This window comes from Sarcophilus harrisii, chromosome 6, assembly GCF_902635505.1.
Source record: "Sarcophilus harrisii chromosome 6, mSarHar1.11, whole genome shotgun sequence".
NCBI lineage: Eukaryota > Metazoa > Chordata > Mammalia > Dasyuromorphia > Dasyuridae > Sarcophilus > Sarcophilus harrisii.
Genome location: NC_045431.1, coordinates 217,675,546 through 217,690,896, shown reverse-complemented (window position 1 = coordinate 217,690,896; position 15,351 = coordinate 217,675,546). Strand labels below are relative to the sequence as shown.

Sequence of the window (15,351 nt, the reverse complement as noted above, 5' to 3'; positions counted from 1 at the left end):
TAGATTATTCCCCATAACACATAATGTTTGCCAATGATTTTAGATAGATACCAGTTAGTTATCATTTTAAGGAAAATGCCATTCCTATATTCTCTAGTGTTGTTGTTTTTTTTTTAATAGGAATGGGTGCTGTATTTTGTCAAATGCCTTTTCTGTATCTGTTGAAATGTAATTATTATTATATGATCACAATATATAATATTATAATATGATACATAATGATATTATTTTTGTTTATTTTGTTTTTGATATGGTTAATCATGCTGATAGTTTTTTCAAATATTGAGCCAGCCCTGCCTTTTTGGGCTAGTCATAGTTTATGATCCTTGTGATATATTACTATAATCTCCTTCCTCCTACTTTACTTAAAATTTTTGCATCAGTATTCTTTAGAGAAATAGTCTTTTTTTTTTTTTTTCTGTTTTGATTCTCCTGGTTTAGCTATCAGCACCATATTTGTGCTATAAAGGGAATTTTGGTAGGACTCCAATCTGTTTTTTTTTTTTCAAATAGTTCATTTTGGATTGGAATGAATTATTCTGTAAATATTTGGCCAGATTCACTTGTATATCCATAATTTGCATTTCTTAAGAAGTTTTAAGCTTGGCTGTGATATGACTAGTGGGTTTAGTATCATTGAGTTTTAATCAGTACATTACATAACATACATTAACAATAACATCAGTACATTACAGTAACATACATCTTATAAACCAAGAAATCACTCAATTTCTGTCTCCTACTTATTTCTAATATCAGAAGCTAAAAGTAATGCAGATATTATATTGCAAATGAAGGAAGAAGAAAGTGCCTTGTATATAACATATAGTAAGTGCTTAAGAAATGGTAAATCAATGATGTGATCACTCTTATCTTCTTCCTCCAGCTGTCCATCATGCTAGTCATGGTACATTAGAGAGAGGCTAGAGGGTAGTGTCATTTATACATACTCAGTCTAGCATGTAAGGCAGCTTACTACAGGAATACTATCTTAAACTTCTTTGGCATTTTAAATTTCTTCAATTAACCAATCAACATGCAGTTATTAAGCCCTTATGTAGCAGGCATTGTGCCAAGGTCTGAGGATGTAGTGAAAACCTCAAAACAGTCCCTACTCTCATGTAATGTATCTCCATTTTAAGGAACCCTGCATGTCTGTAAGTAGAAGGAAGGCAATCCTAGAGGGGAAGGCCCCAGCGCTCAGGGGACCAGGAGAGGTCTACAGACTTCTGAGCTGAGTCTTAAAGGAAATCAGAGATTCAAAGACTTGGGAGTTAGAGAGAGTAACCCAGGCCCAGTGACAGTCTGTATCATTGCATGAGTTCGGGGGGGCTAGAACCTGCTGTTTTGATAACAGAGAACAGGCCAGTATGGGAAGTAATAGATTAAAGAATTAACTAACATCTCCTCTAATAACTTTGGTCTTATGAGGCCAATATTTTTATGGCTAGATTAATTTACCTTCATAATTATACTTAATTATGACCCGTGAATTCCTCTTTGCCGCTTGGTTGTCATCCTGGACGAATCTATTTAACTTCTCTGGTCCTCAAAGAACTAAGATTATCAGTTACAGAAAAGTTGTTGATCTGAGTGGCACTAAAATCCTAGGCCAACAAAATAATTATAAAAGTCCCTAACTATATAGTCTAAATTCTTTTGATTGAGTAATTGCTATGCTGTTTATTGAGTACCAATGATAAATCTTGTACTCAAATATAATTTTTTTCATCTTTTAATGTTATTTTCACTGGGTATATATAAATGTTAGATGATTGGGATGATAAATAACGTAAAATAGCAGATCTCTAAAAAGGAGCATTATTTACCAGCACTCATTTTCATCTTCAAAAAAATTCTTAAATTTTTCTAAATGTGGCAAAATCAGCATTCTGTGACTACCACTATTTAAAGGACCATTTTCTATTCCTAATGTTCATTTAATTGAGTTAACTGCCATCTATGAACTTTAACACTAGAAAAACAAGATGAATGACATAAAATGACTTGTTCATGTTTTCTTTAGTTTTTTTGTCTAAGTGTTATTAGAGGAGCATTAGCAAAATTTCAGGACTTAATTACAAGTACTCTTTGCTCCTAATCAGACAAGACTTACCAAGGAAAATATGATTTAAATTATTTTGAATGATAGGAGGGGACTGATTTAACAGATAGTATGTACTCAGTCATAAGATGTTTTAATGAGCAAAAATTAGTGTTTACATTGAGTTCAATATATACTTTCAGAATATTTAATTTCTTAATGGAAAATATTGATCTGTAGTATTTGCACAATCATCAATCCATGCTTCAAAGGTTGCTTTTTAAAAAACCATTGCTATCTTTAGTTTAGGATAATCATAACCATTCATTTGGGTGTTGTGTTTTTGAACTTTGAATAAATTAGAACTTGGTGCCATTTTTTTCAAATAGTCCCTTCATAGGTTCTGGCACATTTAAGAACCTAAACCTGTATTTTAGTTGTCCAATTGTTATTTCTAGCAGTTTCTCAAATTTTGCTTTTTTTTTTTAAATAGATGGATATTAGAAGTAGAGAAGAAAGTGGGGTATTTGATGATCAGATATTAATATTGCTTCTGAAAGAAAAGCCTGTGATTGCCAAGTATCTTTTTTTCATGTTTTCTCATCTGGCCTAGTCAAGCTATAGAAGTTCACATTGTACCTTTTATAGAACCAATTCAGCAAATGTGTTTCATTAATCAAGCCAATTTATACAGACAGTTCATCCAAGTTTGGAAATCCCTGAAGAGATGTCCTAAGTGCTATCTTTCATTCTCTACCTCTGTTGGAGAGGGCTCCTGTTTAGCTATCTCAAACTAACACTGGTGCTGTCTTAGTAAATGGCCTCTTATCTTTTCCAGTTCAAATTCTTAACAAATCATTGTTGTTTATAAGTTTGTAATACTACTATTAAGCTGTTGCTTGAGTTATGTTGGAAATTTGCTCTTCATTAGATACTGCAAAACTACAGTGAATATCAGTATTAAATATGATTTCATACAGTTACTGATGTCCTTTCTTGTTTATAGTCAGTTCAGAAAATGAAATATCTACACACTGTTGTCTGGAACCTGTAATATACAATTTAGCATATGAAAGAGATCGCATTGTTCACAAGCTGGCAAAAAGTAACATAAACAGATCCCTACTTAAGAATAAAAAACATTTTACTGATTCCAGAGGCCTAGGGAAAGCAGCAGGTTTTTTGTTTGAGAAAGTTGGGTAGAGAAGGTTCTGCCGCATAGAAACCATGATTTATATTTTACATTAAGTTTTTGGAAACAAGGTAATCCCCAGAAAGATGCTATTGCCATGCTTTTCATAGGATTCTATGGGCTAAGGTCTTTCAGTTGGTTGAAGGAGTTTTGGCTAGTGAGCTATGAGCTGAAGTTGGGATTATTTAAGAACAAACTTCCTGGTGTGGGTACTTTGTCTCTCTTGCCTTTCTATGCTAGCCAAACACTTCAATCTTCAGCTAGAAGTCAGTCTTTTGCAATGAAGTTGCTTTAATTTGAAACACCACACTTAGAAGTTAGTTACCTAAAATAGATTGGGATTTCCCTGATTTGTATCAATTTAACCTGCAGGCAAGTTTAGTTTTAAAATACCATTTATTTAGTTAATAGATAGGAATGTCCACAAACTAACATAGGATATGAAAAATAAAACACTGCACAAGTGGCGTTGGAAGGAAAGGTAAACCTCCACTTAAGACTAGATGGGGATTTTGAAGTGGATTTGATGTAATTTAGGAGAACAATACCTAGTTTCAGATGATGTGTTTGGGGTTTAGCCCCAAATGATGAGATTTAGGTACCAAATGCTGGGGTTGGGTCATGTGAAGAAGTCACAATGGCCATTCTCTTTGGCAAAAGGTAGGTTTATATTTAGGAGAAGAGGTTACAGACAAAATGAAGAGATAAAATAGGCACCAGAAATGGTAAATGTGAAATAGAGTTGGGAGAGCATTATTAGATTAGCAAGGAAAAGGGTTTTAACAAGTAATGATGGAAAAGACAAATTCCTTAGTGGAACTCACAATTCACCAGGAGAAAGGGAACACCCCGAGAAGTTGGCGTATGCTAAATCTATAGAGGAATTTAGCAGCTTAAAAGAAGTATTTATTAAAGAGAAAAGGCCCTGTGAGGAATGAGAGGAGAGAGATACCATGTGATATGGGGAGGTGAGGGGAAAACCTCCATGAGGCAGAGTGCCGTGGCCCACTGACCCAGAGCGGTCAGCAGAGATGATGTGAGCCACGGACTGGGGAAATTTAATCCCAGAGGTCGGATATAACTTGGATTTCTGACTGCATATAGCAAGCTAGAGCTGCTCACAACCTCCACCAAGGCCTGTCAGGGCCTTTTCCTGCCTGCCCAGAGGAACAATGCCATCAGAACCTCCACCCCTCTCTGCCAGCTGCACTCAGGTACTCAGACCCTTATCACATGGCTGTGTGGTCTGCAGCCATTGGTGAATGTGTAAGATTTCTGCTAATTTCGGCATGGCTGTTCTGGCTCAGCCCCTTCCCCTGTGCCTGGAAGCAGGAGGTGCCTCATAAAATAAACTGATGGTCCGTCCCAAGGTACCAGAATACAGAAGTTGCAGAGACCTTCTAGCAGGCCTAAAATTGACTTGTCTCAGTGCAGGAATAAGTCTCTGCCATGACTTTTCCAGACTTGGCGAATACATGCTGTTAGGCAAACTGTGTATGTAACAAGAGCCTAGCACATGTCCATTTTGTCAGGGCTTCTCCTCCACCCCAGGGGGGCAGCGTAAAATATTGTTGTTGAGAAGTAGAGGCAGGTGACGTCCTGTTCTGAAGCCACTCAGTGAATGGTGGGAGTTGTTGACCTTCATCCTCGAAGAGAGCCAAGACACAGGCCGGGTAAGGTGACCCAGAGCTGTCTGGGTTCAGTGGCCAAATAGAGACAGATCAGTATGACAGATGGCCCTGGATGTAGTGGGAGATGTTGGTTTTTTTAAGCTAAGGTCTGTTTGACTGAGGCAACACCAATGATGTGATTAGGGCTAGGTAGCCACTGAGGCAAAGAATGGCCTCTTTCACCTAATCTAAAAGTATAAATAAACAAATCTGGGAGGGGAAGACCCTCAGGGTTTGTGGCCAAAGCAGAAATGACTGCTACTTACATTCAATTTGTGTAAAATTAATTTTTTTCTCTCCCTCCCTCCCTCCTTCCCTCCCTTCTTCCCTTCCTTCCCTTCCTTCCTCCCTTGCTTCCTCCCTTCCTTCCCTTCCTTCCTCTCCTCTCTTCCTTCCCTTCCTCCCTCCCTCTCTCCCTCTCTCCCTTCCTCCCTTCCTTCCTAAAAAGAAAGAAAACTGAGTCAGCTATGTCTTTCCTGTGTGCTCTGCTTGATGCTCCCCTATTGTAAAAATACTTTTTGCCAATATTCTCGTGCTCCAGAAGTTCTGAAGCCATTTTGACTCCTATACCAAATGCCCCCAATGGCAGCTCTCCTAGAGAAGGCCTTTGGGACTTAGGACAGGATGATCCTCACAGAAAGGTGAAGTAGTAGAGGGAATTGAACATTTGTTTTGGAGCCTAGACTAGCTTCAGCCAGACTTCACTTCACTGCCAGGACATTTCCCCTATTTTTTTCTTTCTATTTCTAGAAACACAATCAAATCAATTCTGTCATTGCTCCTATATAAGTTTGACAATACCCCTCCCCTTCCTTGACTTTTACCTCATAAAATGGCAAAAAATAGTGAAGCAGAAGAAAAGTCGGAATGGGACCCAGCTAAGTCAAATAGTTCCAAAAGAATTTATAGATAAAACTGGAAAGAGGGCAACAAATAAATGAAAAAATGGAACAGTGTGCCAGAAATTCTTTAGCATTTTGTTTTCATCATCATGATAGGAGAACCATGACATTTGTACTCCCTAAGACCTCAATTCCTTATTCTTTATGAGGAAGTAGAAATGTCACTTATGATTAGAATGAGAAGGGCGTCTGAAGTAGATGAGATACAAATAGTTTTGAATGTATCAAGGAATCTATTTTTCTTTTTTTTTTTTAAGTCAAATGACAAATTTTTAATAGATTTTAACAGGGTGTACAAGTATAAAACACTGGTTTTGTATTTCAAAAGTTGCAGGGAGCCAGTCATTTTAAACAGTCTACAAAACATATGCCAGTAGATTACATAAAAGATACCATACACAAAATATAAAAAGCTGAAAACAATGAAGGAATCTATTTTCAAGATATCTGAATGAAAGAAGATACTGGACAATTAAAATAACTGTGGATGGTGTTGATACCAAAAAAAAAAAAAAAAAAAAAAAGGATTACAATAAGCAACCATCCATATTCCTTTTTTTTTTTTTTTGCTTTATATGAAAAATCCTTAATAGATTGATTTATTCAAGGTTATCCTTGATGAAAATATGAAAAGGAAACAAATAGACTTTTACAGATAATTTTTGAAATGTATAAAGAGCACAAGCTGCCTCTCTGTTTAATGTTATGTATCTAATGTATACTTTGTGAAAATGTAAATGTTGTGATTTTACAAAACTTTCAGTTCTGGAGAGCAAAACAATCTCAGATTTTACCTCTGAATTATCTCCTGTATGATTTAATATCCTATAAAATCCCTTGATAACAACAATATCAAATAACAATGCAGTAATAGAAATGATTTTTTTCAACTATTTTCTTATTATCACTGTGAAGTATAAAGCAAAGCATGAATATGTGCTCATATTCATGTACTGGCCAGTGACTTGTGAAAGCTTTATCATCTGGCAAGATCCCATCAGCCTTGGAACTTCACTGCTCAGTGCCTCTGCTCCTCTGTTTGGGCTGGCCATGAACACCCGAGCCTCCCTTGAAGGACGGAGCACAACACAGGATATTCCTCATTTCTCACCTGGCTGCTCTACTCTAGAACATATCTGACTTCTCCTGGTGGAGTCAGGAAGACCTGACTTCACCACTTACTAGCTACTTGACTCTGACAAAATCATTTAACCTCTGTCCCCCTTAATTTCTTCAATTGTAAAATGGAGGTAATAATAGCATCTACTTCTCAGGGTCTCTGTGAGAATCCAGTGAGATAATGTGCCCGCTCCTACTTAAGCTATGATAAATGCTTTTCTTTTCTCATATATCTCTCTCTCTCTCTCCTCTCTCTCTCTCCTTCACACACACACACACACACACACACACACACACACAAAATTTTCCTAAAATCATATGGCAGTTTGAAATTGCACTGGCATATATTAGGGACAGTGTTAATGCTTATTTCCTTACCCTAAGCTTGTTGGAACACCTTGATTGCATATACACAGACACCCATGCTGTATATAACATACGTATGATTATCTCTGTGTATATGTGATTTATGAGGAAACATGAATAAAAATTGGTACAAGATGAGAGGCTAATTTGTGATTGGTACTATTGGAGAAGGAGTATCTTGTAAATGAGATTGAAGATATTTTTTGTGTGTAGATTAAAAGATAGCTTCCCATTCTTGGTTTAAAAAAAACCTGGCACTGCTTTCAGTGGCATAAATAATGGAATGAAATGTTAACCAAAGGTCAACCTGTACTCTGGTCACATACATTCAGGTGTGAGGAAGCAAGGACCTCTTATATTTAATGAAAATTGTTATGTAACATGTTCATATATTTTAGAAATGGATTATTGCAAATATTTTTTAAATTATTTCAGTAGTTTTAAAACACAGAATTTTAAAAAATGATCATTTTCCTAAATCATGCTGATATACACCATTCTTGAAACGAGAACTCAAAAATAGGGAAAATGCCTTGTAGTTAATCAAGTACTTGATTAAGGAAGTAATTTTATCATTTACTTACAAAATATAAACTGGCTCATATCAGGTTTGATTGGGAAATTGTATCTTCATGTAATTTGCACTAGTACTCCCCTAATATGTATTCAGTATTATAGTGGAAATTGTGGATATCCTAATGTTCTTCTATTTGTTTTAATGCCATTTACTTTAGTTAAAAGTCACAACCATATGTTCTGCTACCTTGGCTCCTATTTACAAACAGAGAAAGTGCTTCTGAGTAAGAGAGGAGTCATCAGACTGAAAGGGCTTAGATATTATATAACCCCCCTGATATGCTAAAGCCTCATGTCATTTAAGTAGAAGAACTACCTAATAATGTCACTTATTACAAACTAGGGTTTGTAAACAAAGAGCAGGCATTTTGCAAACTGTGGTGATAAAAAACCTGGGATAGATATCCATTTCTCAGCAACAGATCCCAGGATAATCAATCCTAACATACTGCTAATGCCTTGATTGCAGCTAATGTTGGAAAAATATGTTTGCTCTTGTGTTAAAGTGAAGTTCACTACGGAGATGATGTAGGCTTTTCATCCTATAGCTAACACAATTTTGAAGATAAATGTGGTTTATTGTTTACCAGTCTGAGAAGTATCCTAATTCATGCTAACTCTAAAGAATCATTTGGCCCATCATTCTAAGCATTTCTAATATATCCTGAACTTTTAGTATTACTTGACATTGTCTTAAGCAGTATATTTGTAATTTGTAGCACAAAATATTTTATTTTTGTCTTGATATTAGTTTCAAAGAATATTTTTATGCCAGGTAAACGCATTATAAAGTTAATTTTAATTTTTTAAGAGTTTGCTTTGTCATAATTAGAAGGTGAGGTTACTATCAGGTTGGGGATTTCATGTATAGTATGTGGATTTTTCCTTTTGCAGATCTAGCATTCTGAGAGCTCTACTGTTTGAGGGTAGCCAAAAATAATTTACCAAGATAAATTTTTTTTTTAAAGATTGAAATTGTAACATTGCTGTTGAATGTAAACATCTAATCCAGATTCCAGTTATGTCAGTAATAAAGCAAAAATATTCCAAGTGTCATATGGCTTCTTAATCTGGTAAATCAACCTTCACAGAATATGTTGGAAAAACAGCCAATGACTAGGTGGAATATTTTCAGAGATCTTTTAGAATCATTTACTGAATTAAATTTTTGTAGTACTACCTGTGACTGACGGTGAACCAAATTTTTTGTAATCTAAACTTGATCTTAAGAGAATTAAATTTTGACTATACATATATAGCGTATTGTAGCATATAAAGAATGAAGATATGAAAACCAGTTGTGAGGGAGTATAAAATATTTACTTTGAGCAGAGTGAGTCAGTGTGATGCTAATCAGAAGTATGGAAAATTTGAAAAGTAATTTTTATCTAGGTTAAACATGTGCTTCGTAAGCAATTTTTAAAACTTCTTAATACCACTTGATTGAGCACACCTAAATTCCATCCTTCCATATCTATTTACTAGTTTCTGTGGCAGGGAGGAGAATAGACAGTGTCATGGGGTAGTGATTCAGCCAATATTTGACATTTAACATTCTCCACACTCTGGCGTCAGCCTTCCTCTCCGGCCTTGTCACACTCTGTTTATCCCATCTACAACCCATTCCACCTGGCCTCTTACTGGACCCCTTATGTAACACGCCCTGTGGCGCTTGGGGTCTCAGGGCTGGCTTCTGCCAGATTTTTTTCCTCATCTCCACCTCGTAGAATCGCCTCAGCTCAAGGACTACCTTTTTCATGAGGCCTTTCCCTCCACATAAAAGTTGACTCAAAAACAGCCAGAACCATGGCTCCTTGTCCAAAGCTTTTAGAATATGTCAGGGCCTGAAGGGCCTTTGCAGTGTTATAAGGACATTTCCTAGACCTGAGGATTTGAAGAGGAGAAGAGATCAAAAGATTTTCAGGGGGAAAATCAGTTATAAGAACTGAGGGAAACCATTGCAATGACTTTGATCAAGCACTATTAATGCCTATTCTCCTAGATGCATATTGGAAGTTCACGAGTAGGCACTATAAATAGAGCTGTATGTCCTTAAGTCTTATTTGGTGTATAGAAGACTTAATAGTAAGAATACTTTGCTTTTAAAAGTATCTTTAAAAGCTTAAAGCACAAGTGGTAAAATAATTTCTTTGCCAAAATGATAATTGGATTTTTTTTCAATGTCAACATTATGTTTTTATGATCTTTTAGTCAAAACAATATTTTGATTCTCTCAGCTCTAGAAGAAAAGTTTCTCACTTGTTCCTTCTCTATCAAACATCATTTCCAAAAATATCCTCTGTCATCTACCACAAAACTAGTTTTCACTAGAAAGAATTTACTGGGTTTAGTACAGAAGACTATTGTTTAGATGAGTAAAACACAAATAGGAAGTGTCTGTCCATCTGTTAGAGAAACAAGGTACCACAGTCAGTGCCTTTAAGAAAGCACAATACATTTGTTATATTGAGCACAAGAAGTCCTAGCTGTCTTTAATTTCTGTCTGAAGGTCAGACACTTTATTACCTTTTATTGTAATTCTTTTTGGCACTAAATGCCCAGATCCTATAGAGATGTTCAAGTATGGGAGAAAGACTTAACAGAATCTAGTATGAAAAACTAAGGTTGTAAATGTATGTTGTGTTTTTTGTTAATTTGAAGAGAACATGACACTAATAAAAAATATAGTTCCATCCTTCCAAATTCAACTTTAAGTAACATATAATAATAAAGAACTTTTTAATGTGGGTCTATTTTTCCAGGAAATGGAATTGGAAAGTTTAATGATTTTATATAGATGTAAATAGATCATTCAGAGGAAGGATCCTGAATTCAGGGAGATTCTTCAAAGTGCTTGCTACATCATATTTTTGGAAACTTTCTTATGTTGAGTATAAAACTTACCTGATCATCACCTGAGGTGATCTGTTTCTCAGGATAACAAATAAGTAGTTCTTTCACTGCCTATTTCTGCAGTAGCTAACTTTCTGGGTTTTTTTGTTTTTGAAAGCAAGACTTTTAAAGGATGTATTGACTAGGGTGGGATAGAGCACAAAGGTGTACAAAAGTGTTTTTGTATACTATTACAGATACTTGGTACTTGATAATTTAAAAGAGTAAGTGATAGGGTTAAAATTTATTTTTGAATCATTGCTGACTCAACAAAAACTCATTCGCGCTGGATTCAGCCCTCTTCCTCATTCATATTGTTATTGAGCCCAATAAGAATGTGATAATATGGAGTTCTGAAAGCTGGATGGTTTAGAAAAAATATAGAAAGAAGAAAATAGAGTGTAAAATAGGACAGAGCTTTGTATTTTGAAAATCAGAGGACCTCCTGTGAACATCTAATTATTAGGAGGCACCCCTGAGGCACCTATCCCATCTCTTGTTCTTAATTATATTTTTATTTATTTATCCATTTTAATTTATTCATTCATCTGTTCATTTACCTGTTTATCTAACCATCCAGTCATTTATTTATTTAGAAGCAATCTCCCTATTTCATTTAGGTTGGAAATGCAGTAGCTACTCCATATACAGCCTGCTCTGTTTTTTAACTGTTTCTCCCTCCAAAGGGTTCACAATATTGATATTAAATTTAGTGTGGACATCAAATCAATTTTTTCTCTATTAAAGTTCAAAAACCCTAAGCTCAAGCAATCTACTAGTTTCCAAGAATTAAGATAATGGTGTACACTGCCATCCATTTCCCTTTTAATTACATTAAAATAAATTCTTCACTGAAATTTGGTAAAGAAAAATCTCATGATTCTAGATTTGACTAAGGCTTGGAAAAAAAAATGTAAATGCTAGCTGCCAATCAAATTTACCATTGAAATAACGTCACATAACATCTGCATATATGATGTCTGTGTCCTGGGAAAGAGGTTCTGATAGGGTTTGGGATGTCTAATGGAAAAACAGATCTTGTTGGGAGAAGCCAGAGTTAGGAAGTGCACGTACTACCAAGATGGGCCCTCAATCAAATAACCTGCATTTGTGAGGGACTTTCCATGCCTCATCTCCTTTTCTCCTCATCATAGTCCTGTGAGGTAGTTAATAATACAAGTATTATTATTTCCCTTTTATTGATGAAGAACCCGAAATTCAGAAACATAAGAGACTGGGCTAGATGCCCATAGGCCCTCTGGCTTCAAACCATGGAATTTGTAGAATAATGTAGGAAAGAAAATCACGAGAAAACATTCAGCTCTCAACATTTAAATAAATTGATTATTGGTAATCATAAGATTCAAAAAACTAAAGAGGGAAGAAAAAGCAACATTGTCTTTGCTACTATCCTTAGGTGCTTTAGATATAAAAACTAAATTAAATTAAATCCACTTAGTTATATTTAGTATCACTTTTTTTGGTTTAATTCAGATTACTTTGAGAAAAAATAGTTTTAACTTCGAATTATCATGTGTTTCTGAGAGCTTAATTGGAGACTAGAACATCTGAATATAAAGTCCCACTTTATTCAATCAGTCAGCCTTTATTAAGGAATCTGTTAAGGATGCAGAATGCTTGGTACAAAACCATTAAAAATGAAAACAGTTCCTTCTGTCAAGGAGCTTCTAATCTAGGCAGGGCAAATTGCCAGTTTGGGGGTTCCCCAGGCAATTCTTAGTTCTCCATGCCCTGGGCTTTGAGCAGATGTTAGTCTAAATCAGTAGAGACAGTTTTTCTTGTTCTGCTCTTTCCTCCATGCTTGAAGATGAAATCACAGGTCAATCCACAGAGAAAGTGCATCTGTTCAAGATAGCAGCAAAAATTGATTTTTTTATTTATTTTTAAAGGAAAAATAACCAAAGCAACAGCAACAGCAACACAGTAGAAGTACTTGCTGAGGGTGAATTAATTATGGGTTGTAGCATCTTTTATGGCTCCAGCTGAAAAAAGTCAAGCTTAGTAAGATTCAAAGTTGAGGGCCCAGAAAGTATAATCTAAGCCTTACCAGTGGCTGAGCTATAGGTAGGTAGACAGGACAAGTGTCCAACTTTTGGACTAAGTCCTGAATCCTCTCAGAAAGTTTTATGGCAGATCACCATCAGGTTGGACTGGATGCTTTCCACTCTAGTCATATGTACCAGGTTATCAGGCAAAGATTAGGACCTTCACACACAGTGGACATTCAGTTTCCGTGAACGAAGCAGGAATGAGCAACAGTCACCTGTGTTCCCAGCATATTACATGAGGCAGGATAAAACTGGAGCTGAAATGTTTGGAAATAATTCTGAATATTAAATCCTAAGGCATTAGTTGGTTTCATAGCAGATACTTGAACACGACATGAATTCATTTTGTCATTGTTGTATTTGGGATCACCTCAAATGATGTAACTTCCAAGGGGGCCTCTCACCAACTGTTTCAAACCATGTACCATACAAAAATTGGAACTCGAGTACTCCTCCAGAGTTATAGGTAGACAAATAGTGGGAAGAAGCCAGAGCATTCCAAGAGATTACTCTGAAAGACCACCCTGTATCTTTTTTAAAAATCTTTTATCTACTACTTAGTCCCAAGAAGCTCTTATCATCTGTTGTTTTTCAGTGAATTTAGTGCTTCCCTTGCTCTTCATACATTTTATTTAGCATTTTGTTAGTCTTATGATTAAGATAAAATCTAACATTAAAATATTGGCTCATGGTATTTATGATTTTGTTAACTGCTGCTCAAAAAGTCAAACTAAAATAAGATTTTAAAAAAGCAGCTTGCAATTAAAAACTTTGTTCTTGAATCATTTCTTAAATATTGATTCCATTTGAACTCCTTTAACTGCTATGTTATGTTTGGAGGAGCAATTATGCTATATTAGTATTTGCCTAATGATTCTAGAGTACATCCAATTGAAGTCCCTGAGTTAGTGTTGATTTTTTTAAAAAAAACAATTACAGTTTGAGTTTTGATTTTTTTTTTTTTCACAAAGGGTTTTGTCCTTTAAAAACAACATAAAAATCAGGGGTAAATTTGCATATGATGCTATTTTCATATAGGACAAGACAGCATACATGTTTCATTCACTAAGCTCTGCCATTGCTCAGGAAAAAAAAAATAAAGTTGGCCTGACGTAATTAGCATCAGTACCCGTGCAAATTGGTTCCAGTATGTGTACAACTTGGGGGATGGTTAAAGGGTTAATTAATAACTATCACTTTTTACATTATGTTGTAAGACTTTTTAAATTTGGGGCTAAAATAGAACTATCCTACTTTTAGGTCAGAACTTTTTCCTTAATTAGATGTTCTTTGCTTAATCAAATAAATAAGTTTGATTATAGCTTAGTAAGTGTGTTATTTGATATTGTGGACTCTTTCATCAGATTTCAGTTGAATCAAGAAAGGTAACACCTGTGGGTTTGTTCACAAAAGCCCCTTTTGTTAAATGGACGCCCGCAGGCCTAGAGGCAATTACATTTGTTGCTTGTACCAAAGTAGGAGGCCCTTAAATAGAGCTCAGTAAGTACAGCTGAGAACTGGAGACTTTCTTTTGTCCAGCCCTGAGATTAGGTTTTATCATAGCTCAGGAAGGAAGCCTCAGCCCTGAAAAGGAAAAATAGGAATGATTTAGGGTTCTTTTAACGTTTTAAAACTTTGATATCCCTGACGGTGATTGGAATACCTGAGACCTTAGGAAAGTTCAAAATTGAACCAAAAAAGATTCTACTTGGCACTCATTGAAAGCATATATTCATACTCTTTCTTGCACATTGGCAGGACAGATTCACCAGGGAAAAGTATGAAAAGTGAGCTAATCTAAGTCTTTAGAATGAAAAAATAAAGCCGTGGAATAGAAGGAAAAATTTGATTAATTCAATGAGGTTATTAAACACTTGTATAAAGTGCTGAAGAAAATACAAGGAAATCTTATTCTTCAGAGAAAACTTGCATTGGATTGCTAATTTTTTTTTTTTAATCAAATTGATAGTTTTTGAAATACATTTACAAGTAGTTGAGATTTGGGTAAGCAGCATTGCACAGTTGCACCTTGCTTTTCTATGGCCTAGGGTCTATGTTGAAAGTAGTGATGGTGGGGAAGCATTTTTGACCTTTTCTTGCTTTACTCTCTACATTAGGAATCTCTGATCTCAGTTAAGGTCAGATTTAGGTTTTAGTTCCTAAAAAGTCCTCTTGTTCTTCAGGAACTATCCACCTTCTTTTGTAATATTGTAGATTGTTATATCGGATGTTAATTTAAGTAGTCTATAGCTGGAATTGATTACTAATTTTTTGATCCTCCAATTACTTTATAACTGTGTTGGTTGTTGTATGGTTTGGATAGTACTGTGCCAGAAAGTAAGTTTTTAATTGGAAAGCAGCAAAGTTCCCTTCTCTAATGCCCTCTCTCAGGTTTCCTGCTCTCTACCTCTATGGCTCAGCCTACTTCTTTATGTTGAAATTCTATGTTTTTGCTTAAGATCATTTTCCCATTAATGTAGACATCTTGAAGATAGCTAATAATCCTAGCTATGTACATCTT

The 15,351-nt window shown here is 35.4% G+C and overlaps 2 protein-coding genes across 15 annotated transcripts in view; one reads left to right on the top strand and one right to left on the bottom strand.

The window, feature by feature from the left end:
- Window positions 1-15,351, top strand: part of IMMP1L (inner mitochondrial membrane peptidase subunit 1) — a 93,730-nt gene that overhangs the window by 74,079 nt on the left and 4,300 nt on the right. The gene's annotated exons all lie outside the window — the stretch shown is intronic.
- Window positions 12,580-15,351, bottom strand: part of DNAJC24 (DnaJ heat shock protein family (Hsp40) member C24) — a 70,164-nt gene continuing 67,392 nt past the window's right edge. The window contains exon 6 of the transcript XR_004230237.1: window positions 12,580-12,624. The gene's annotated coding sequence lies outside the window, so the exon portion shown is untranslated. The remainder of the gene's footprint in view (window positions 12,625-15,351) is intronic.